At 37.5% G+C, this 22,617-nt stretch overlaps 1 protein-coding gene across 2 annotated transcripts in view; it reads left to right on the forward strand.

Annotated features, from left to right (window-relative positions):
• LOC150108773 (fibroblast growth factor receptor 1-like) overlaps positions 1-22,617 on the forward strand; it is a 560,046-nt gene that overhangs the window by 152,772 nt on the left and 384,657 nt on the right. The window lies entirely within an intron of this gene.

Here is a 22,617-nt window from a genome sequence, read left to right on the forward strand (position 1 = left end):
AGATGTCAGATGGAAAAATGTTTTCTAAGGGAGATAAGGTGTCAGTTAAGGGGATATTGGTAAACAGAGAGGAGATATCAAAGTTTACCAATATGTCTGCGTTATTCAAGGTTAAATTTTCTATGAGGGCTTTAAAGTGGGTAGAGTTTTTTATATAGGATATGGACCTTCCAGTGGGGGGGGGGGGGTCAGAGAGTTGGCCAGCTGTTTAGACAGTCTGTAGCAGACTGCGTTGATGGCTGCTATAGGTCTAAGTGGGAATTGGGTTTGTGGATTTTTGGTAGACCGTATATTCGGGGGGGGGGGACAAAAGGTTTAAGTTTTTTCGTGATGTCAGGGGACCAGGAAGATACTTTTTTAAGTAAGATTTTTAACTTGTGTTTTTGTGGGGTCGTGTTCTAGCAGGATGTAGGTGGCACGATCTCGGAGGATAATATTCATTTTACAATTGTATTCATCGGTATTAAGAATGACTGTGGCATTACCCTTATCTGCTCTGATGACGACAATACTTTTTTCTTTGCGTAATTTCAGGAGAGCCGTGCGTTGGGGCATAAGATAAATTACTTTTTGGAAGCGAAGAATGAGCGAGGATGTTGGCTATCTCCGATGGTAAGCGACCGATCCCACGTTTGATGTCAAACATTGCATCAAGCACTGCCACTTCCTTCGGAGCTACGGCAAAATTACAGCCAAGGTATAGGGCACTGATGGCATCGTCATTAAGCCTTTTGGAAGAAAGGTTTACTACTGTCTGTAGCGGTTGATTTTGCAGTTGTGGTTTGTCTTTAACTAGGTTGTTATATTTCTTGATGTGTTTATTTTTTGAAATTCTTTCTGTGCAGAAGTTTCTGAAATGCTAGAGAGAATCGACCAATGTTCGTGTCTTGGACACCACCCACAGGGTCTCTTGGAATAAAACCACAATGCTCCACCACAGCAAATTCAAGAAAGAGAGACTATTCTTAGAAGCAGCAGCAGCCCTCAGAAATCAACTAAATACGGTTGCATTAAGCTTCCGAAGATTTGGGAAACACTCATCACCAGAGGTCCCACCTTGCATTCCAGGCCACCTACAACTGCCCTTAGAGGGCGCTCCACCTAGATAGAACTTTAGTGTCACCCACGTGGTTGGGCTTAGTATTGTATGATATTTGTGTTCATGTTACATTAGTTGTTTTTGTAATCCCCGAAGTTGTCCTAGTGACTAGGATGAAATATAGGGAGTATTAAACCTATGTTAATATCCTTTCTGAGTGCTGTATACATTCCATTAAGCCTCCAACATGATGTCTTCACAGCACTTAAGCCTCTACACATGAACTGCAAGAACCTATAGAAGAGACAAAGCTGAAACAGGTTGAAGTGAGTCTGTGAGAGAAAGGTCATCGTTGAGCCAAATTGCTCTCCTCTGGGCAGCATCGAGAACATTTTTAGGGTGGCTGTAGGTGTGCCAGTTGAAATTCTGTGCACAGTATTCTAAAGATGTCCAAATTTGAGATTTGTATAGAGTTGGCAGCTGGGTAAGTATAAAATAGTATCTTCAGCAGGAAAGAGTGCTTAGTTTTCTAGATGCTGAGAAAGATGCTGATGTGATGTATTTATGCCAGGAGAGGCTAGATGTGAATGTTAATTCAAGTAGAGATACTCTTATGCTATCTAGTGATATGTCTATTACTGAGGGGAAGGATAAGTGAGCTGAGATCCCTTTTGCAAGAGAAAATGCTATTGAGGGGTATTTAAGGGTCAAAGCTGTATAACTGAGAGGAGACCTCCACATAGCCTTTAAAGAAATGCAGAGAACTGACCAGGGCTTCTGAACTAATGTCCAATTGTCGCCTTCTCAGGGTGCACTCTGTTAGGTATTTGCTGGCTACTGAACGAACGAGGATGGGCTGACAGTTTGAGATTGAGCCGACTAAATTGTATTCTTATTGGCTTAAACCAAAATACAAAATGTTGAAAGTTTATTTTTCACTTGGTTAGAGTATAATAAATTTAGCTTAATCCTTTATCCAAGTGTGAGCAAACAAAGTTTGTGCCTGAAAGTATCTTCAGGACTGGGTTAAGGTGATACAACACCAGGACGAGTTGCCCTGGTGTTGTATCACCTTAACCCAGTCCTGAAGATACTTTCAGGCGCAAACTTTGTTTGCTCACACTTGGATAAAGGATTAAGCTAAATTTATTATACTCTAACCAAGTGAAAAATAAACTTTCAACATCTTTCTCTAAATCCAGAGTAAATTATTAAAAAGGGTGGCACACCAATTGGCAATTCCTATAGGTAGAGATGACCTGCTAATGCTTCTGCCTGATATCTCCACTCGGGCCTGGCTCCCACTGAAGAGACCTCAATAAAGGTCGAAACTAGTCTGGGTAGTGGCCCTTCCCTTAATGCATAACATTAGACATATCTGCAAGGAGATGTGTTTTGCATTACAGGAGATATTGAGATAGGAGTGTTGGTAGCTTGCTCCACCTTTGCAACGAGTTGCCCTGGTGTTGTATCACTTTAACCCAGTCCTGAAGATACTTTCAGACGCAAACCATGTTTGCTCACACTTGGATAAAGGATTAAGCTAAATTTATTATACAAAATACAAAATGATGGCACAACATGACAGAATTTCATACTGGCTGGGGCATCGCCTGGTTAAACAAGGCCCCCCCCCTCCCTCCAGTTTTTTTGCCAGGGAATCAGGGCAAACAGCGAAAAGTCAGCTACTGGAACAAATCTGAAAACACACCCCAACTCAACATCACCAGAGTTAAAGATCAGTACTATCAACATAAGAAGCCTGAATGGCAAAATGGAGCTAGTGGAGCGATTAGATAAGTACCAGATCGACATAATAGGGGTGACTGAAACAAAAAAGACAAACTGGTGAGATCTTTCTGAGCAATCAATACAAAATGTTATATTCAGGCAATGACAATCAAGGAAAAGGAGTAGCCATAGTATTCAACCCAAAATACGAGGCTAATCTTCTTGAATGGCATCAGTCTCAAGTAGCGTAATCTGGGCGATTATGAGAATGGGGAACTGACAATGAGACTTATTTGTGCCTATGGTCCTACAGAAGGTTCTACTAAGGTAGAAATGGAGAAATTTTTTGAGGCTCTAGAGAAAGCTACTGACATAATGAAAGGAAAAGTTGGTCCTTGTTGGGAATCTAAATAGCAGAGTAGGAAATGATTGTAAGACATCCAAAAATATTTGGAGGAAAGAGTAAAGCTAGTAATACAGGAAATACCTGTTGGATTTTTTCTCAGGAAATGGACTAGTTATTACTAATACAATCTTCCAACATAAAAATGTGCACAAAATCCCATAGAGAGAAGAGGCAAGGAATAAGAAAAGTCTCATTGACTATGTTATTGTTGATAGTGATGTTTTCTCCTGTGCAGGACACTAGAGTGTACACAGGATTTGAAATTGGAAGTGATCACCACTTAGTCTTGAGCAGTATAAAATTGAATTTCATATTGAAAAGAATAACATGTAAGAAAGTTTTAAAGCAAATAAAAGTTCATCAGCTTTCAGACATGAACTGTAGACTAACATTATTTAAGAAAAAATGAAGGAGTTTGAGAACAGAAACCAAACCTCGGAGATTTAATGACAAGCCCTGAAGAAAATACTGATTGTTTCAGCCAGAGTGGCATGTTGTTGAGGTTGTCTGCAGGGATAGAAAAATCAAGGATGGAATTCCATGGTGGACAAAGGAAGTTTAAGAGGCAGTGAAGAAAAAGAAGAAATCATATCAAAAGTTCCTGGCATATAAGTCAGATTGTGCTCTTAGAGAATACAGAGACAAAGTAAGAAAGCTGAACACTGTGTAAAACTAGCTAAACAAAAGTCATGGGAGGACTTTGGCAAGAATATAGAAAATAAATATCAAGAAGGTGGTAAGATATTCTGGAGATTGTTGAAGAAGCTCAGAAATGGAGGAAAGAGTGCTGTAAAATAAATTAGAGATGATAAAGATGACACGAAAACTGGAGAAAAAGATATCCTTGAAGTATGGTGTAATTACTACAAAAAATTGATTAAATGAAACAAGCAGTGATAGCACAGTGGTAAAAAAAAAAAACATTCAGCAGGCATGCAATATCAGGAATACATATCCATACTTGAAGAAGAAAAAGTCATCAAAGGCCTGAAATGTGGAAAGGCAGCAGGAGTAGATGATATTCAACCAAAAATGCTCAAGTACAGAGGTATGAAAGTCTTACAGCAACTGCACTGCATAGTTCAGAAGGCCTGGACAGAGGGACGAATTCTGGATGATTGGAGTAGAGCTCTCATAGTACCCATATATAAAAAGGAAAATAAAACTGAATCTAAAAATTACAGAGGTATTTCTCTACTGAGTATTCCTGGTAAGATTTATGCAAGTATACTTGAGAAACGGTTGTGAAGGATCGTGTTAGTAAAGCTTCGTGAAGAACAAACTGGATTCAGGCCAAATAGAGGCTGTCAGGATGAGATCTTTACTTTAAGAGAAGTAGTTGAGAAATCATGGGAATATAACAAAGATCTGTATTTAAGTTTTATAGATCTAGAAAAGGCATATGAGAAGGTGCCAAGAGTGAAGCTATTCAATACGCTAGAGTTATATGGTATCAATGGGGCATCAATATCAAGCAATGCTTAGTCTTTATTTGAGTTATAATTCAGCAGTTAGAATTGAAGGAAGTACAGGAAGATGGTTTAATGTTAAATTTGGTGTTAGATAAGGATGTATGTTATCCCATCTGTTATTCATTATCTATATGGATCACATTGTCCATGCAGTTAGCCAAGTGGTTATGCTCTCGGCAACCATATGCCTGGGAAAGGAGTGTCCTTTGTTCGATTTTCCTTGCTGACGTAAGGAGCTTAAGGATCTTTCTCAAACATAGCCAAGTTAGCCAGTCTTGGGTGTAGACTGCAGGGTTTTTTCTCCCCAGTTTGTCTGGGGGGGGGGGGTCCTCCTGCAAAGCAGGCATAACAGGCTTAAGAACACAACTCTTCACAGACAAGTTACACATGGTTGAGCTTGGGGGTAACGACCCCACCTCGTGAGTTATGAAACCCAAAAATGGAAGGCCAAGACCCTACATGGGGCCGTAGTATCAAAGAAGATATGGATCACATTATGAAGTAAAGTGTTATTAAACCTGATATCAAAATTGGGGATGTTAATGTCAGCTCTTTGCTTCATGTGGATGATGTTATACTTCTAAATAAATCCACTACAAGTCTGCAGGATTCCCTGACTAAATTGAGTAACTGTTGTAATAGATATGGTATGAAGGTCAGCAATAGCAAGACAACACAATAAAAATAGGCAGAAGCATTGAAAATATCAACTGCATTGTGAACGGACAACCTATAGAACATGTGAAACATTTCAGCTACTTGAGCACGATTTTTAGTGATGATGGTAAATTAAATATGGAAATAGACAACAGAATCAATATGGTAGGAAGTCAACTGAATAAGTTTATATCAAATAAGAGAGAAATTAATCAGAATTAGCTATATTAGCTATATACACTAAATTAGCTATATTCAAACTAATTTTAACTTATGGAGTTGAGTATGAAACTGGGCACTCCCCCCCCCCCCCCCATGGGATCTACTTGTGAAAAACATTCAAAAAATTAATTAAAAATTTAAAATCAACTTACCCCCTCCAAAAAAAAAAAAAAATTTAATTTCTGCAGACACCCAAAGTTGAGTGATGTCTGAGAACCACATGGTTTGTGAAATTAGGATGAATGGAGTGTGCCATCATCAATCAGCAGAGCTACAAATTGGATTGGTAGCTATTGTGAGCAGGTCATTTATGTATAGAATAAAGAGGGAGAGTGATAGAATTGAGTCCTAAGTCACTCCTCCACATCCATCATGACATGCAGTGAACAACTAGAGAGAGAGAGAGAAAGCTAGCAATCCAATTATAGAGGGTTGCAGGTATACTGAAGGAAGAACATTTATATGTAGGCCTCGATGCCAAATATGATCAAAAACTCTGGAGATGTCCAGGATGACAGGTGTTCCTTCAAACCCAAGTTCATGGCAGGTGGCCACTGGAAGGTGATGTTGGTGGTGGAATCAAGATTGATATTGCTGATTTAACTGGTGGACCTCTTAGCAGTAAGAAATTGACTGTTGATAACCTTCTTCATTATTTGGAGAGGCTGAAGTGATGGTGATTGGTTAGTACTTGGATGGGAGACTTCTATCTCACTTTTTTTGGCATAGGCTGGATAGATTCTTTCTTCAACATATTGGGTTAAGTGCCAGCTGAGTATAAAATATTAAAAAGATAATAGAGGACAGGTGTTAGCACTGGAGCACAGTTAGAGAGATGCCATTGGGACTAGAAGAGTTTTTTTTGTGTTATTTATTTAATAATCTTTTTTTGCTGGAAAAAGTAAGAGGCATATGGTGCTCAGTTACTGGCATGATAGGATGAGATTTGCCTTTATCATCTGTGCATGAAAAGAGTGATAGCAGGAGATCAGCTTTGTTTTTAGGTACTGTTTTGCCACCTGGATGAGAGAGGTGGAATTGCAGGCAAGCAGAAGTCACATCCTTTTAATCCCTTCTCAAGGGACTATAAGGTACTGCTATCTCCATTTGGGCAAGGCAAAGGTTTCTGCTATTGGTCTTTATGAATTTGGATTTACATTTGCTGATGACTGTTTTGCATTTATTGCATGCTTAAACATAGGCATGAGTGTGAAGCTGGAGTTCTTTATGTAAGCCACCTATGGTAATCTAACTTTTTTTGTCAACTGCTTTGGTGGTACACTTTCTGTTGAACTTATAAAGTAGGCAGATTCAATGGAGAATGAAGGCCTTGTCAGAGGAGTGGCAATAATCAGAAGAATAGAAATTCTGGAGGTCATACAAGATTGCACTTTTGTAGTGCCAAGAGACACTACATTGAAGGGATTGGAGGAAGGGGCTTTCTGTGAGATTTACACATGATTGCAGTAAGAGTAATGAGAACAGAGGTGACCTCTATAGTGTTGAATTGGATTTAAACGGTATTGATGTGAACACAGATTGATAAGAAAATAACTGTTCATTAACTTAAAAGCTAATTTAAGTTAAGGGATATTACATCCCATATTGTTTCTTAGCCGAATAAGAAACTCAAAGAGCTTCATGTCGAATATAAAAACTATATAAAGTTCGGTGATTCCAAGTGTAAGCAGATACCTGGATAGTGCAACACCTGACCCATTTGGTAGTGCAAACTGAGGCAACTCATAGTAAGGGTGGAGCAAGTTCCAATCACTATTCTTGGTATTTACCCATAATGTGAACTTAGCTCCTAGGAGCTGTATTACTGTTCTACATTATGAGAGAAGATCACTACCCAGACTGGGTTGAACCTTTATTGAGGTCTCATCAGTGAGTAGGTAGACTTAGTTAATACCAAGTTTGTAGCGAACAGAACTTGCATCCCTTCTATGAGGATTGCCAAGAAGGTGTCCTAATAAATTACTACTTACATGAAGAACCAAAGGCTTCAATTCGGCGACATGAACTTAAGTTAAGGGATATTACATCCCATATTGTTTCATGCCGAATATAGAAACTATATAAAGTTCAGCGATTCCAAGTGTAAGCAAATACCTGGATAGTGCAACATCTGACGCCAATCGCAGAACTGTATAGTTTCTATATTCAGCATGAAACTCTTTGAGTTTCTTATTCGGCTAAGAAACAGTATGGGATGTAATATCCCTTAACTTAAATAAGTTCATATCGCCGAATTGAAGCCTTTGGCTCTTCATATAATTAGTAATTAAAAGCTAATATTTTGCTGGTATTATATCCAGCATCTTCAGAGCACACAAAGTTTGCTATAAATGCGAGACAATCACAATTTGGTGTAACAGTGGGGCTAGTATAAGTAATTGCAGCGTGCAACACAAGACTGAAGAAAATCCTAATACGACGCCATCTAAGTTATATATATATAAAAAAAAAAAAGTAGTCCAAAGTTTGAAAAAAATAAAATTAATATAAATAAATATTAATTTGCTTCTAGGATGACTGTCTCCCAAATCTTTCGTACATTTATACAGCCATACTTGTTAAGGTTTGGAGTATGTTTTAAGGCTTCTGTTGATTCCAGGAACAACCTCTCTGACTTGTAAAAGCTTCTGTGCAGTACTTTTGTTTTTTTCCAATTGATACTGTGTGCTGGGGTATCCAAAGCATGGTCTGCCAGACCTGACTTGCCATAACAAAAATGCCGGATATATTTTTTGTGTTCACTGAGGCGGATGTCCACAGTTCTTCCTGTCTGTCTGTAGTAGGCTCGATGACAAGAACAGGGCACTTCATAGACTCCTGGATGTGATAAAGGAGTGAATCTCTCCTTAGGTAAACGGATGAGAGTTGCCAATTTCATATAAGGTTTAAATACAGTGCTCAGTTGGTGTTTGTTTAGCACCCTAGATATCTTTTTTTTCGGATGTGCCTTTAATGTACGTGATGGTGATAGTTTTGTTGTAGTCTTCTGTGGTAGACAGTGGGGGGATGATTTCTGGGTAGCATTTAGTATTTTATTTGTCTTATGGGGATTATAGCATTGGTTAGGAAGGTATGGTGCAGGTGAGAAAGTTCAGCAGTTAGAGCAATGTCATTGGAACAGATTGCTCTAGTTCTATGGGTTAGTGTTTTTAAGATACCATATTGTTGAGAACGATGATGGTGTGATTGTTTGTGTAAATATCTCCTCGTATGTGTGGGTTTTCTATAAACAGAAAATGATAAGGAACCTTCTAGAAGATGTGTGATCAGTGTGTCCAGGTAGGGCAGGCAGTCATTGGCTTCTAGTTTCATTGTAAAGTGGATTTTAGGGTGCTGGCTATTTAGATGCACTAAAAGTGTATTCAGTGTGTCTGGGCCATGTGGCCAAATAGCAAACACGTCATCAACGTAGCGTAGCTAGAGACTAGGTTTGAGAATGACTGTGTTGTTAGCTAGCTTTTTTTGTTGTTAGCAGTTTTTTTAATTTTTTTAAAATTTTTTTTATTTTTTTTTTAGATGTATAATTTGTTTTTAGTCATTACTTATAGCAGACTCTTGCATATTATTCCACTTCATTCATTAGGTTGGATAAAAGAAGCCAGTTGGAACTGTGTACATTCAAGTCATTTAATAAGAAGACTTCACCATTTGGATAGCTGGAAACTGATTGTAGAGCTTTGTGGAGAGGAGGATGAAGAGGTCAGAGTGGTTTTCATAATTTAGAATCTGATAAATGCAACAGATGAATATTAATAGAAGTCAAAAGCAGGAGATTCTAAATTAGCCATTTTTTACAGGCGGGGGGGTCAGATCTCACAAAGGCAGAGGTACCATCCTTGAGGCAAAAGAAATTGTAAGATGTGTATTTTTGACATTGAAGGGAAGGTTGACAGTCGTGGATGTAGATGAAATTTGGTTTTGGCTAGTGAGAGTTTGGTCTGGTCTGAATTACTGGAAGTGATGATGAATGCCATTTATGTTAGTCATCATGAATAATTATGGAGACACACTACCATGTTTAAGAATTTAATTAAAATAAAATTCTATGTTCCAAACTGCATCTCACAATGCCTCTATGATAGAAGAAATATAGGATCCAAAAACTTGTATTTTATTGTTAATCTGTGCTATATTCATTCCATTTAACCTAATAGTAAGATTAAACTAGCACATAACCTTTAATACTTTTCATATCAAGGTCATCTTCAGGAATGCATATACAAAGTTTGCAGAGAAGTCAACTGTCACCATAGTGTGAGGAACAAACAACCATGGCACACACCTCAATAAGATGCAAGTCCTCCTTTGACTGTGACTGCAGCAATCCTATAGGGCATACTTTCCACAAGCATATGATAGCAATCAATAGAAATTTTGGACCATTTTTCCTGTAGGCATGTAATGAGGTCCTGGACTGTTGTGGGGATATCCCTTGACTTCACCTGATGCTAGAGTTCATTCTACAGATATAGGATTGAGATCATGGTTCTATTGAGGTCATTCAACTGTGGTCATGTTTATCTCTCCAAACTATGCAGTTACAGCAGCAGCAGCCTTATGACACTGTGCATTGTCTTGCTAAAAGAGAATGGTCAGTTCCATAGAAATACCACAAAGTAGGAAGCATTGTTATCAGAATGTTCAGCTACCTCTCAGAGTTCAATGTTCATGGCATGACAGAGTTCCTAGGAAAAACAGGACCATACCATCACACTGCCACCTCCGAATTTCATAGTTGGGGTTCTGCACTCTGGTAAGAAATGTTCACCAGGCATCTGTTATGCTCACACCCATCTATCTACTTAGTAGCAGGCATAGTGATTTGTCGCTCCATAACAGGGAGGTTATGTATGACAAAAGATGAGCAGACAGAAGCAGGTGAGGAGAAGTCGCACGAGTAGTACTTGCTATAGACCAAGAAATTAATTATTATGTTTATTTATGAATGACAGGAGTGTCAGAAATAAGTGAGATTGACTGAGTTATATGTCTGGAAATAGTTGAATGAGAATAACATCTTGTCTGGAATAGAAATCGAAGGATGTGATGTTTGTGCAGATAGGAAAGGGAGGAAGGGAAGGAGAGTGCTGCTGATGATAGCAGAGGAATTGTGTCTGCACAAGGTTGAAGTATGGTGTAAAGTGGAGGTTGACAGAATGAGATAATTGGTGGAGTGTTACTACAGGCCAGGGGATATAGAGGGTGGAGACAAAAGTATAGGCAACTTGGCTTTAACCAAGTTTAATCCCAAAATATGCAAAATACACTTTTTTCAGAAATCTGTAATGTTTCTTTATTGTTTTTTTACCACTAACTCCCTGCATATGTAGCAGAAAATGTTAGGTGAATTTTTGCAATCTCTTGAAGCCATTACAAACAGCCACCTGCACTTTTATCTACATTTCCCCCCCCCCTCCTAATTAGATGTAAATAAAGGAGAATGAAAATAAATACCAATGCGCTGAATTTAAATCCAAATACTACTAATAAAAATGATAAAATTAGAAATTGGGTAAAATTGGATGATGGAATTTTTTTACTATTTTTTATGAACTCAGCACCTAAAAATCTATAAGAATCAATTATTACTTCTCTGACAAGTTTTCCATTGCAGGCCTGTGTTATCAATGTGGAGGATATAGTTGAATTATTCAATTATCACTTTATCAGTCTTTTTCATCCTTGCGAAGAAAACATCATAAAAAGCTGGAGTGTGGAATGTATGGTAGAGTAGAAACTGATGGTGATTGAACAAAACGTTTATGAGGAATTAAGGAAACTTGATATTAATAAGGCAGTAAAATTTGACACTATATTGCCATGTCTTGAGGGAATGCCTTATGAATTAATGACATGTTTGGTACAACTGTTTAACACGAGTCTTGTGACAGGGTGAGTTCCAAAGGAATGATAAGCGGAAAAAAAAATTAATCTACTTCAAAGGGGGAGGGGGCAGATAAGGCTAAGGCCAATTATAGGGCAATATGTGTGTCTAGATTCGTTAAGGGAATAGAGAAGTTGGTGAGGACTGGGAGATTCAGAAGTAGGTTGATAATAGCAGTATTCTTTATGGTGGTTTGGCATGGGTTTGTTCTGATAGAACATAAGCTGTTCATGGAATTGGGTGTACCAGAGCCCTGTTAGCCAGCAATTTTTAGGGTTCTTTGCAGGGTTTCATGTAATAATCCAAGTAAAAAAAAAGTGGTAGCAGGATCAGACAAAAGAAAACTTCAGTAAGATACTAGAAAGTTTTCTGGGTTTGATGTAACCATCCAACTCTTTTAAAAAAAAAAAACATCATGCTACCATATTGGAGCTTCACTTTACAAAGCAATCCCTACTTCTTGCCACTTACGTCTTGCACATGGGCAAATACCTCAGACGTAGGGTTGAAAAATGAAAGTAAAATTTAATGGAATTTATTCCAACATGCATAGAATTTGGGCTGGTTCCCCACAAGGTTCTGTTTTAAGCCCACTCCCATTTCTCATCTATATGAACAATATCCATCCTCACATAATAAATGACACAAAAATAGCATGCTATGCAGTTGATATAGCAATCTGGCACACAAGCAGTAATCCTCAACAATCTGAAAAAGTACTAAATAATTCAATAAAAGGCTTAGAAAGATGGGCAAAGGAACTTAAATTACAGATAAATCCAGAAAAAAAACAAAACTGAGCATCATCTTCACTGATAGAAAAAAAATAGACACAATTATAACCCCCAAATCAAAATATATATAATACCAAAATTGAAAAAACACAGTCTCCAAAATACTTTGGCCTGATCCTAGATACTGAACAGATTTAAAACTCATATTACAAATATATCTAATAAATAAAAAAGCTTAATATCATTAAAAGGCTTCGTGGAACAAAGTGGTGCAAAACTGAAGACAATCAAAACGTATATCTACGTGTATGAGTGCCATATATGTAGATATATAGCACTTGTATGACCCACTGTGGAATATGCTTCATCAATCTGGGCTCCAGCTTCTGCTAGCTCAAAAGAAAAACTTTACAGAATACAATCAAGAGTAGCAAAAATTTATTATAGGTGCAGTCTTGTCCACAAATAATTAAAAAGCTCAACAAGAGGTGTCGCTTCACATACTAGAAGACGGAAGAAAACTCTCCACAGTTAAATTCACTAACAGCATCAGGAGCCAACAACAGGATCACATCTTACTCAGGACGTTCGATGCCTGGACAAGAAAATGTAGACTAAAGAGATCGTCTGCTTCACAATATAATAATGAAATTAGAAGACGGATTGACTTAGAGTACCTGTCCATTGAAATAGGCAAAGGGCCATTCTTTTCCACTATTCTACCAAAAAAACACAATGATAAACTTAAATGTACTAGAACCTTGTTCAAAAAATGATTCACAGCAAGAAAATAAAAGGACTTGACACTATACATCACTTAATAATCTAAACCATATCATTGCCTACACTGATGGATCATCTGATGAAGCACTCAACCAAGTAGGTTCAGAGGTTTTTCTAACTCTATCTGGAGGTGTGGAAACTCAAATCAAAGCCACAGCCGGCAAAATAGCTTTAAACTTCACTTGTTAATTAACAGCCATACAAATCACTCAAGTTCTATCCAATAATAAACATTACAGAAGGAATAACCTACAGACTCAAAATCTGCACTTGGGGCATTAAAACATGGATAAATATAAAACACACACACACACACACACACACACACACACACACACACACACAGAGGAAATTCATGAACTACTAACAACTTTAAATTTGAAAAATAAGAACTGTACATTGCAATGCATACTAGCCCATGTAAATATTGAAGGCAATGAAAGAGCAGACAAACTAGCCAAAGAAGCAAGAAACACTCACTATCACTAACTGATGCTAACTCTTCACCAAAATAAGATTGGTAAAAGCAAACTATCAAGAAGAAGAATGAAATCAGTGAAATTAATGAAAATTGAGAAATAATCGCTATCCGCTCAAAGAACCTTTGAGTGGAGAGTGATTACATGCAAAGAACTGTCCAGGAGTTGAACTAACACCTGTCATTATTTATTCTTGTCCAGCAATTGCTGCTGCTCTATAGAAAATTGACAATAACCCCTAGAGAAAAGCTCTACTCCATCAAAGTTCAACAGATTGCCAAAGCAGTTCTACAGATCCACGGTCATATCTAGAAGCTCTTCAGTGGACTAGAGAATGACAACATGGGTTTGTTAGTGGGAGGTCATGTTTCAGTAATCTGCTTACGTATTACAACAAAGTGACAAATTCACTCTATAAAGGAAATGTATATATATAGTGGGGTACTTGGATTTTTGAAAGGCCACATCACAAGTTAGTAACAAAACTAAAACAGATGAGATTACATAATAGACTAGCAAGTTGGATAGTTGATTGACTGTCAGACAGCTATCAGCAGGTTGTATATGGAGGAGTGGTATCCCAATAGAGGAAGGTCACTAGTAGAGTGCAATAGGAATCTGTTTTGAGGCTATTATTGTTTAACTTGTATGTTAATGAAATTGGGATCGGCTTAACTGGAGATGTGCAGCTGTTTTTTGATAATGGAGAGGGCTGTAAAAAGTACAGCAGACATTGTTGTCTTGCTTGGAGGATCTAAATGGACTTTGTGAGTGAGCATTTGATTGGAACTATCAGTTTAATGTTGCATTGTGCAAAGTATTGAAATTTCATACACAAGGTTGGGATGCAGAGTATAAAATTAATGAATAAATTTTGAAGGTGATGGAGTAGATGAGAGATCTGGGAGTGATGGTGGACAGAGACTTGAAGTTTAAGGGTTTACATTGCTAAAATTGTAAGAACATGCAGAAGCAAAGAAATGGCTCCCCTGTATAAAGCTTTGATCAGGCCACATGGACTACTGTGCGCATATTTGATCATCTGGTTTTCTTCAGGGGATGAGAATATATTGGAGAAGATCCAGAGAAGGTTTACTAAGTTAGTGTCAGGTTTATGGAATGTCAGATATGAGAAGAGAATGAGGGAATGCAACTTACAAAGCCTTGTGAATAAAAGAGGGGATATGATTGAGACATATAAGTTGTTGTGGAGTTGTTACCAGATTAATGTGGGGAAGATATTTCATAGCATACAGGTCAACAAGGGCAGAATTAAACAGCATCCATGGAAGCTGTATAAGGAGGGTGTTAGCAGCAGAGTGAGAAGCAGGTTCTTTGAGTGGAGAGTGATTGGCGAGTTGAATGCATTGTGTGAAAGTGTAGTGAGTGTGGAAACTATGAATGGATTCAAGGTGTGGTTTGGTGATCATTTGCCATGAGAGAGTATCTTCTTGAATGGCAGGCGGTCTCAAGTAGAGTAATGTGGGCAAATATGAGAATGGGGGAACTGGACAATGAGACTTATTTGTGCCTATGGTCCCACAGAAGGTTCTACTAAGGTAGAAGTGGAGGAATTTTTTGATGCTTTAGAAATAGCAACTGACACAATGAAAAAGAAAAAGTTGGTCCTTGTTGGGGATCTAAATAGCAGATTAGGAAATGATTGTAAGACATCCAAAAATATTTGGATGTCTTACAATGACATACAAAAATGTTTTGGGAAAATTTGGAGAAAAGAGTAAAGCTAATAATAATGGCAAATATCTGTTGGATTTCTGCTCAGGATATGGACTGGTTATTACTAACACCATGTTCCAACATAAAAATGTGCAGAAATTCACATGGAGAAGAGAGGCAAGGAATAAGAAAAGTCTCATTGACTATGTTATTGTTGATGGTGATGTTTTCTCCCTGGTGCAGGACACCAGAGCATACAGAGGATTTGAAATTGGAAGTGATCACTATTTGGTCTTGAGCAGAATAAAATTGAATTTCATTTTGAAAAGAATAACATGTAAGAAAGTTTTAAACCGAATAAAAGTTGAGCAGCTCTCAGATGTGAACTATAGACTAAAATACACAAAGATTATTGAAGGAAAAATAAGAGTTTGAGAACAGGAACCTAAGATTGGAGAGTCAATGGCAAGCTTTGAAGAAAACCCTGATTCATTCATCTAGAGAGGCATCTGGTGAAGTTGTCTGCAAGGATGGAAAAATTAGAACTCCATGGTGGACACAGGAAGTTAAAGAGGAAGCGAAGGAAAAGAAGAAAGCATATCAAAAGTTCCTGGCAAATAAGTCACTTTCTCTCTCAGAGAATACAGAGACCAATGTAAGAAAGCTAAACAGTGTGTAAAACCAGCTAAACAAAAGTCATGGGAGAACTTTTGCAAGAACATAGAAAATAAATATCAAGAAGGTGGGAAAATATTCTGGAGGTTGTTGAAGAAGCTTAGGAATGGAGGAAAGCTGTAAAAGGAGTTAGAGATGATAAAGGTGAAAATGGGAGAAAAAGATATCCTTGAAGTATGGAGTAATTACTTTGAAAATTTGCTAAATGAAACAAGCAGTAATGACAGTACAGTGATTAAAAAAAAAAAAAAAAAAAAAAAAAAAAAAAAAACGCTGAACAGGCATGCAGTCAGGAATACATATCCATACTCGAAGTAGAAAAAGCCATCAAAGGCTTGAAATGTAGAAAGGCAGCAGGAGTAGATGATATTCGACCAGAAATGCTGAAGTATGGTGGTATAAAATTCTTTCTTTCAGTGGCTACACTGCATAGTTCAGAATGCCTGGGCAGAGGGACGAATTCCAGACAATCTGAGTAGAGCTCTCATAGCACCCATATATAAAAAGGGAAATAAAACTGAATGTGAGAATTACAGAGGTATTTCCCTACTGAGTGTTCCTGGTAAAATATATGCAAGTATACTTGAGAAACGGTTGAGAAGAATTGTGGAAGAAAAGCTTGGTGAAGAACAAGCTGGATTCAGGCCAAATAGAGGCTGTCAGGATCAGATCTTCACTTTACGACAAATAGTTGAGAAAGCATGGGAATATAACAAAGATCTGTATTTAAGTTTTGTCAATTTGGAAAAGGCATATGACAAGGTGCCAAGAGAGAAGCTATTTACTATGCTACAGTTATATGGGGTTGTCAATGGGGCATTATATCAATAAATACTTAGTCTGTATTTTAGTTGTAAGTCGGCAGTTGGAATTGAAGGAAGTATAGGAAGATGGTTTAATGTTAAATCTGGTGTGAGACAAGGATGTACATTATCCCCTCTGTTATTCATGATCTATATGGATCACATTATGAAGGAAAGTGGTATTAAATGTGATATCAAAATTGGAGATGTTAATGTCAGCTCTTTGCTTTATGTGGATGATGTTATACTTCTAAATAAATCTGCTACAAGTCTGCAAGATTCTCTGACTAAATTGAATAACTGTTGTAATAGATATGACATGAAGGTCAGCAATAGCAAGACAACACAATGAAAATAGGCAGAAGCATTGAAAATATCAACTGCATTGTGAACGGACAACCTATAGAACAAGTGAAACATTTCAGCTACTTAAGCACGATTTTTAGTGATGATGGTAAATTAAATATGGAAATAGACAACAGAATCAACAAAGCTGGTATGGTAGGAAGTCAATTGAATAAATTCATATGGAATAAGAGAGAAATTAGTCGGAACACTAAATTAGCTGTATACAAGACAGTGTTCTAACCAGTTTTAACTTATGGATCTAAAAGCTGGATCAGAAGTAAAACACTTGACCCAAGACTAGACTGCAGATATGAGAGTTCCTGAGAAAGATTAGAGGCATGAACAGATGTCATCAATGGCAATATCATATTAAAAACAATTATATTTGGAAAGAACTTGACATTGTCAGCATCCAGGAATACGTTTGCAGGTGGTATGGTCACTTAAACAGAATAGGTGAGGAAAGATTAGCAAAACAAGTCTTCTCTGCCAAGTTAGCAGGAAAACGACCCAGAGGAAGACCAAGATATAGGTGGATTGATATGGTACAAAGTGCCTTAGATGATAGAAATATAAGATCTGGTAATGTTGGAGTCTTGACAAGTAACAGACTGATTTGGAGGAAAATTGTAGATAGGAAGTTAGTAATGATATAAATTTTTCATGTAGTACTATCATATCCTGTACATCCCTTGAGGGTACATGGCAGGAATTTGATGATGGTGTATATCTGATAGGAAGCTGTTATAGGCCAGGGAATGCAGAGAATACTGATTGTGAAATGTTTAGGCAAATTAGTTGGGCATGTAAAACGAAGGTAATCCTGAAAAAAAATTTTAATTGTTGGTAGAGGCTCTATCAATTTGGTTGATTGGTAGAGTCTCTGCTACTGATGGCTCACGCAAAATATTATGCAGGTATGAGTGCAGTTAGTAGTTGGAAGTGGTCAATTGTTCGATGCTGTTGGTACGCTCTTCTTCGATGAGTCTTTGGACTCCTTAGAGATGTCACATAATAATAATAATAATAATAATAATAATATATCTGATAGGATGCTGTTATAGGCTAGGGAATACTGATGTTTAGCCAAATTAGTTGGGCATGTAAAAAGATAATCCTGCTGGAAGACTTTGATTACAGGAATATAGACTTGAAAGAGGAGATTGTTTATTCGAATAAGGAAAGTGAGTTTTTGAAATTTCTAAGAGATAAGTATCTTAAGCAGCACATGATTGAAGGAACTAAGGAGGCTTTAATGTTTTGGATTTGGTGATAACTTCACAAATGTAGTTGTTACTGAGGTTTGACACTGATGCCAGTTGGTGACAGTGATCAAGAGGAACTTGTTTGGGAAGTGATGAAACAAGAAAAGGTAACTGCCAAAAATGGACAAATGTGGAAGTATAAAGCAGGTGATTACAGGAAGCTCTGTAGTCAGTTAGCATCAGTATATTGGGTAGATGAACCGAGTGGAAAAGATGTTGACAATGCATGGAAACTCGTAAGGCAGTATCTAACAAAGGCAATGTATGACTACATGCTGGAGTTTAAGCAAGTAAATAGAGTGAGAGTGAAATGGATGAACATAGAAATCAAGCAAGCCATGCTGGAAAAGAAAATGTTATGGAGGAGGTGCAAGACAATTGGTTCTGATCAGATCCATGAAGAGTATAAGGAAAGGTGACGAGCATGGTTTTTCTGCTACATGGCAAGCAAGAGGAAGAATAATTATGGCTGACTATCCATCAATGTTAGTCTGCCATAATTATTAGTAGACTAACATCTGCAAAGGATATAATGGAATTATTGAACTAGCACTTTATCAGGATATGTGATACAGGCATGAATGATCTGGTACGATATATAGAAAAGAGGCAAGTTAGAATAGGAAGTAAAAGAAGAAACAGATGTATATCAGATGTTGGTTGGGTTAGATGTGAATAAGGCTTTGGGAATGGATTACATATCACTACATATTCTTAAGGAATGTGCACCATAGTTGGTTATGCCCTTGACCTGGTTATTTAATGAAAATCTTGTAGTGGATAGGGTTCCTAAGGAGGTGGAAAGAAGGCAAAATAGTATCACTATTTTGTGGTACTATATGTATAATAGTACCACTCCACAAGCATGGTTCTAGGAGAGAAATCTCCAATTATAGACCAGTCTGTATAACTGCAGTTGTGGTCCAGGTGTTGGAGAGCTTGGTAAGGAATAGAATACAGAATTGGGTTAATGGGCATGACATTCTTTATGATGGTCATCATGGATTTGTAAAGGGTAGGTCCAGTTTCAGTAATTAACTTGCATTTTATGATAAGGTGATAAGTGTGTTAGATAAGGGAGAATCATATACAGTGATATTCTTAGACTTTGCAAAACAGTTTGATAGATTACCACATAAGTTGGTGTACATGCTGCAGAGGATGGGAATAGACAGTATATTGGTTACATGGATCAGAGATTGGCTCTCTGATATACCAGCAGGTTGTGTATGATGGGGCAGAGTCTCAAAAAAGAAGGGTAACCAGTGGTGTACCCTCGGGTTCTGCTCTTGAACCCCTGCTGTTTAACTTGTTTGTAAACGATATATGATGTGGACTGACTTGGGATTTTCAGTTATTTGCTGATGCTGAATCCTTTCAGGAAGATTTGAATAGACTTTTTACTTCGACAAAAGAGTTTGCAGTTTTAATATGAATAAGTGCAAAGTGTTGCATTTTGGAGTGCAGAAATATAAAGCTGTGTACTATATCAATGGTGCCGTAATGCAGGAAGTGGATGAGATTAGAGATTTGGGAGTGATGGTTGACAGTAGACTGAAATTTAGAGGGCATATTGCTGATGTCGCAAAGGTTGCACATCATAGTGCTGTTATGATAAGAAGTACTCAACATGCAAGGATAAGGAAGTGGTTGTGCCTATAAGGCACTCGTCAGACCACACTTGGACTATTGTGCTCAGATCTGGTCATCTGGTTTTCAATGTGATCTGGAGACATTACAGAGGATCCAGAGACGAGTGACTAAGATAATATCAGGAGTTTGGAATGCTGACTAGGGAGAGAGTTTGAAGAGATGTGGATTGCAGAATTTGGTGGATAGGAGGAAGAGAGGTGATATGATAGAGACTTTTAGGTTAGGGAGAGGATTTATCTGATTAATCCAAAGGGGATTATCAAAAGAGTAGAGGAAGAACCAGAGGTCATTCCTGGAAGTTATGTAAAAGTGTGGTGAAGAAGGGTATGAGGAGTAGATTTTTTACATGGAGAATTATCAGTGAATGGAATGCATCACTAGAATGTGTTGTTAATGCAAGGAGTGTTAAGGACTTTAAGATTCTATATGATAAATATGTTGTCAGTTGAATGAACCTCCTATGATGAGTCTGTCGACTCCATGGAGGGTGTAATAATATAGGTAATGAATAACAGTGACAATAATGTGCACCCTTGTTACACACCTGATTTAACATGATTTAAATAATAAATTTATGCTAAACAATGAATGACAAACAATTTTGAGTTGAGTTAAAGTTAAATAGCAATGTAGCCTTATGTACACCTCCCCACAAATATATCTTTCTATGGGGAGTTCTCTTGTGTGTGTTTGTGTGTGTTGGGGAACATAAGAGCATGTCCTGGTTTGTGAATTTCTAATGTTGGCCACTGACTAATGACACAATTCCCAGTGTCTTTAGACTGGGAATTGTGACTCTGCACAATTCCCAGTCTAAAGACACTGGGAATTGTGCAGAGGGAAAAAAAAGTCTACAGAATAGTTGAACTTCTCAAGACACTGTTGTGCATATTCACTCTTTTACGAACTTCAAAGAAGTCAGTAGCCTATGTAAGTTTGGAGTTGTACCTTTCTCAATAATAGATTTAGTTTAATCCTTTATCCCAGTGAGAGCAAACAAAGTTTGCGCCTGAAAATATCTTCAGGACTAAATATAGTGTTGTACTATCTTATCCAGTAAGTAGTGCAACTCGTGGCAAAGGTGGAGCAAGCTACCAGGCACTTCTAACCCAGTATCTCCCATAATGCAAAACACATTTCCTATGTGGATATGTATACTGTTATGCATTAAAGGGATTGGCCATCTACCCAGACTAGTTTCGACCTTTATTGAGGTCTCTTCAGTGGGAGCCAGGCCCAGAGCTGGAGATACCAGGCAGAAGCAGTAGCAAGTCGTCTGTGCCTATGGGAGTTGCCAAAAGGTTTATCACCTTTTTTAAAAATTACTCTGGATTTAGAGAAAGATGTTGAAAATTTATTTATCACTAGGTTAGACTATACTGTTAGACTGTACCTTTCTCAGTTTACTATTTGATGAAATTTCATTTACATCATCCAATTACTTGGAGAAGGATTTGGTAACCTTTTTAAGTCATGTTATTCAGAAAATTCAAGTTTCAGTACATAGAAACTTGATACATGATTGGATGAAGAGACAGAAGGAAACAAAATTCCTCAGACTCTGAAACGATGTATTAATTTGAAAATGCAGTGCATACAAATGCAATTTACAAGTGGCTCAATGTGAAAGTTAACCCCAGAAGAGAAAATTGATCCATTGGTGAGTGGGATATTGTCAAAAGTGAAGGGGAGTGAAACATGGTCTTGCTTCTAGGAAATTGGACATGATTGTGCTCCGGTGGAATTAAAATTCACTGGATATAATTACCCTGAAGGATTCCCCAAATACAAATGTGCAGTATATGGATTGACAAAGTGAGAAAAATGATCAGTACAGTTTGTTTTCATGTGTTAAAAAAATCAATTCTCTTCTACAACTTCGAAGGGTATCCTAATATCATATCGAAATGATTACTTCCCATATAGGTCAGTGAGTAAAAAAAAAAAAAAAAAAAAAAAGGACCAATTTCCTGTCTACCTTGTAATCCTAACTGTAATGCTTTTATTTATTTAATTTTTATGAAATAGTGTATTCATAAAAGGTACACTTGTTCGTACCAATCTGATATAACCTAACATACATATTATTCACAATATGTGTTCTTACTACATGTATTTATTATTATTAAGAGAGGCCTCCAGGAGTCAAGGACTCATTGAGAGAGAGAGGCTATATATTACATGCACCAGCTATCATACTTATTCTTGAATTCATTCATACTCTGTGCACATACACAATCTCCAATGGCAGTCCATTCCAATCACATACCACCCTATAAGGGAAAAATCTAGCCTTCACCCCTGTTTAGTGGCATTCATTCTCAGTTTCTAAGGATGTCCTCTATAAAATGAAAAATTTCATCAACTGAAATCTGGTAAGACCCATTTAGAAGTTTGTAAGTCTCAATCATATAACCCCTCTTTCTCTTGTCTTTGTCTGCAGTCTACAAAATCTCAATCTGTCTTCATAATCAGTATTCCACAATCGTGAAATCATTTTAACACTCTCCTTTGCATTCTCTCTCTCTCTCTCCACTATATCAGAATCACAACAGAAACCAAGAGACTAGGCCTGCACACAGTAGTCCAGGTGAGGTCTTATTAAGGCCTTGTAAAGAGGCAAAATGGCATCCTTATCTTTACATGTGAATGTTCATTTCAGGATTGCAATTATCTTTTGAGTAGTATTTGCAATCTTTGCTACATGACCCCTGAACTTCAATTTCCTATCTACTAACATCCCTAGCCTGACCAGTTTCTTCTAGCAT

This window comes from Typopeltis vanoorti, chromosome 2 (genome assembly GCF_054136105.1).
Source record: "Typopeltis vanoorti isolate ZY-2024b chromosome 2, IOZ_Tvanoo_1.0, whole genome shotgun sequence".
NCBI classification, from domain to species: Eukaryota; Metazoa; Arthropoda; class Arachnida; order Uropygi; family Thelyphonidae; genus Typopeltis; species Typopeltis vanoorti.